Genomic DNA, 4,245 nt, shown 5'->3' on the forward strand with positions numbered 1-4,245 from the left:
AATATTGAATGCACCATGGACTTCTAGAAGAACATACAAATTTGTCTTGGTATAAGCACATCCAGAATGCTCCTTAGAAGTGAGAATGGCTAGACTTCATCTCTTTTAATTTGCTCTGGTTGTTAGAAAGAATGAATCCCTGGAGAAGGATATCATGCTTGATAAAGCAGAGGGTAAATGAAAGAGAGGAATACCATCAATAAAATGGATTGACACAGTGGCTACAACACTGGGCTCAAGCATAACAAGGATTATGAAGCTGGAGCAGGATTTGGCAGTGTTTATTTCTGTTGCACATAGGGTCTCTACAAGTCAGAACCAAGTGGATGACACCTCACAAGAACATTAACATCTTTGGAAAGGTGAGAATCTCTGCTGTAGTTCCTGAAGAGTTATTTAAATCACTGGAAAACAGAATTTTATATCTGAGGGAAACTAAAATTAAGAAAATGGAAATTGACTTTTCTGCTTTGAATGTAAAGCAAAAGGATCAGAGGTGGATCTTCAACAGTGCTTCGATACAGTTTATAATTTACCATTTTCATACTCAGACAGGAAAATTGCTCCAGGAGTTCTAAGGAATCTCTCAAAACATTAGGTATTAGTGTTAGGTTCTAGTAATTATCAAAGGTTCCAATACTTTCTCTCTCTCTCTCTCTTTGTTTGTGTGTGTGTGTATCTGTGTATAGAAAGATGGTGTTAAAAGGATTAGGAGGGATGTACAAATGGTGAAATGGGCTTCTTGGTATGAGCCTCTTGGGAAAACCAGGGAGTTTGGCAGCTGTTCACATTATTTTCAGACAAATTCTTTATGTGAAATCTGTGGGTTATATGCTTCATTTTGCTTGTGAAAGCATCTGTTACAAACCATATCGAAAATGGGTGGTTAATTTTTTTTCTATGAGGACTTTGATTCCTTGTGAGAAATTGGTTTTTTGCAAATATAGAATGACTTTGGTAAAAGCATTTTATTCAATTTAAGTACCACGAAGTAATGCATTTTACTGTTATTTCACAGAAAAGTCAAGAAAGGCTGAAGTAAATGTTTTCCTAATAAATTGCATGAAGAATATGCAACTCTGCTCAGTGACAAAACATAAAATAAGCAATTAGCAAAAGCACTGTTTGTTGAGAGTGACATTTACCTAAAAGTCATTTGTTACTATCAGTATGAAATTTTTCCTACTACTTATCCTCCTCAATCTTGGCATGGAAATCAGTTAACACCAAATAGCTACTGATTTCACTTTGAATTTTTTTGTTGTTCTTAACAGCTTAGTATTATTGTATAAGGCTTTCTGTTGCATCAACATTTAATTAAGTATCATCAGTTTGCCTTTGCTTTGACTTTGATTATTTGAATTTCAATTGCCTTTAGGGAGAAAAAAGAGTATATTCCTCATCATTTCACATCTGTTGCAGCTTAAAGGACTAAGTTGTCAAGAATTTTTATGAAGCATCACTTAGTAATGATTCAGGAAATGATTAGTCAATACATCTTATGCTCAAAGTGAAGGTACTTACTCTTGTCCATCTTGCTATTGAGTTTTCTTGGTGTTTCTTCAAAATAGAAGCGTATTTTTCTTAAATGGACACTGAAGACTTTCCTATGACTGATAAATACACATAAGAAAATACTTTAATATCCTAAGCAGAATACTCAAATATAGAGATAGAGTGATTTAAAAAATGGACCCTGATGCTGATAATTTAAAACAAACAAATAAACAAAAGTGGAATTTATTCTGTTTTCCACCAAATAATTGTGATTTGCAAAGGCACTTGATGTCTTCATGTGCCAGTTTTCTCCTTTGAAAACTGAGGTTGTTAATAACGTGATAATCTAGACATAAACATTTTTTCTGCTATTGTTATTTAAATTTGAAATGTAAATGAAGTTTCCATTTTATTTTTGTGAGCTCTGGTAGCATAGTGCCTAAGGCACTTGACTGCTCACCAGAAGGCTGGCGGTTCAAACCCACCAGCCACTCCTCGGAAGAAAGGTTGGGCAGTCCTACTTCCGTAGTGATACTGCCTCGGAAACCCAAGGAGGGGTCGCTATGAGTCAGGGCTGACTCGACGGCACATAACAACAACAACAACAACATGTAATTATTATAAACATTAGACAATAAAAATGTCCTATAACTCACTGCTGTATCTTGTACTTTAAAGTAGTTTAAAGTAAACTTTACTTTAAAGTTCTTGATACCTCAAGAAGTTTTTTTTTTTTTAATTTCTCTCCTTATATTAGTCTCATGATGTGACTCCATCTAAACCATCTCTTAAAGAAGTACTGCTGTTGCAGTGTTTAAGTGCTTGGGTGTTAATTGGAAAGTCAGATGTTTGTACTCAGTGGCCATTCTGTGGGAGAAAGATGTGGCAGTCTTATTTCATAAAGATTGTTGTTGTCATTGTTAGGGGCCCTTGAGTTGATTCTGACTCACAGTTACCTTGTGTATAAAATAATTAAACATGGCCTGGTCATATGCCACCTTCACAATCCCCGTTATGCTTGAGCCCATAGTCACAGTCACTGTGTCAATCTATTTTTTTGAGGGTCTTCCATTTTTTTGCTGCCTTTCTACTTTACCAAGCATGATATCCTTCTCCAGTGAACAGTTCTTTCTGACAACATGACCAAAGTAAGAGAGACAAAGTCTCAACATTCTTGGTTCCAAAGAGCATTCTGGCTATACTTCTCCCAGGACAGATATGTTTATTCTTCTGGTACTCCACGGTATTTTCAGTATCCTTTGCCAACACCATAATTCAAAGGAATCAACTCTTCTTTGGCCTTCCTTATTCATTGTCCAGTTTCACATGTTTATAAGGCAATATAAAAACCATGGTTTGGGTTAGGTGCATCTTTGTCTTCAAAGTGACGTCTTTACTTCTTAACACTTTAAAGAGCTCTTCTGCATCAGATTTTCCCAGTACAATAAGACATCTGATTTCTTGACTGCTGCTTCCATGGAAATTGTTTCATATTTCTTGTTCAGGGTATCAGGTGAGTTTGAACTGCCAACCTTCTGATTAACAGTCAAATGCCACAATATCATTAATATCACATGCAAGTAAAATTTTGCTGAAGATAATTCAAAAATGGTTGCAACAGGGAACTGCCAAAAATCCATGCTGGATTCAGAAGAGAATGTGGAACAAGAGATCCTATTGCTGATATCACAGGGATTTTGGTTGGAAGAAAAGAATAGCAGAAAGACATTTACCTGTGTTTTATTGAGTATGCAAAGGCATTTGACTATGTGGATCATAACAAATTATGGATAACATTGACAAGAAAGGGAATTCCAGAACATTTAATTGTGATAAGAGGAACCTGGACAATGGGGGGATACTGCATGGTTTTAAATCAGGAAGGGTCTGTATCAGGGTTCTATCCTTTCACCGTAATCATTCAATCTGTATGTTGAGCAAATAATCTGAGAAACTGAATTAAATGAAGAAGAATGAGGCATTGGGACTGGAGGAAGACTTGTTAACAACCTACAATATGCAGATGACACAATCTTGCTTACTGTCATGAAGATGACTTGAAGCATTTACTGATGAAAGTTAAAGACTACAATCTTCAGTATGGATTTCACCTCAACATAAAGAAAACAAAAATCATCACAACAGGATCAATAAGCAGCATCTTGATAAATGGAGAAAAGATTGAAGTAATCAGGAATTTTTTATACTTGGACGCACAATCAATACGCATGGAAGCAGTAGTTAAGAAAGCAAATAAATTTGTGCTGGGTAAATGTTCAACAAAAGATTTCTTTACAAGTCATGCTATTTTCAATCACTTCATATGCATGTGAAAGGTGGACAATGAATAAGCAAGACCAAAGAAGAGTTGATGCTTCTGAGTTGTGGTGTTGCTGAAGAATTCCATGCACTGCCAGAAGAACCAACAAATCTGTCCTGCAAGAAGGGCAGCCAGTGCTCACTTCAGCAGCACATATACCAAAATTGGAATGATACAGAGAAGATTAGTATGGCCCCTATGCAAGGATGACATGCAAATTTGTGAAGCATTCCATATTTTTTTGCTTCTGACATATCTGACAGGAGACTTATCTCTAGAATTTATAGAAAACTCCAACACCTCAATAACAAAAAGACAAACAATCCAATTAAAAAATGGGCAGAAGACATGAATAGACACTTCACCATGGACGATATTCAAGTGGCCAACAAACATATGAAGAAATGCTCATGATCATTAGCTATTAG

General features: G+C 35.9%; 1 non-coding gene across 1 annotated transcript; it reads left to right on the forward strand.

Moving 5' to 3' along the window:
• The first annotated feature begins 3,951 nt into the window (after positions 1–3,951).
• On the forward strand, positions 3,952–4,058 carry LOC122151368. Its single transcript, XR_006164123.1, has one exon. It is a non-coding gene; the product is annotated as a U6 spliceosomal RNA (small nuclear RNA).
• Positions 4,059–4,245: the final 187 nt, after the last annotated feature.

This window comes from Orycteropus afer, unplaced genomic scaffold (genome assembly GCF_000298275.1).
Source record: "Orycteropus afer afer isolate SDZICR_OR568_19922 unplaced genomic scaffold, OryAfe1.0 scaffold00408, whole genome shotgun sequence".
Lineage (NCBI taxonomy): Eukaryota > Metazoa > Chordata > Mammalia > Tubulidentata > Orycteropodidae > Orycteropus > Orycteropus afer.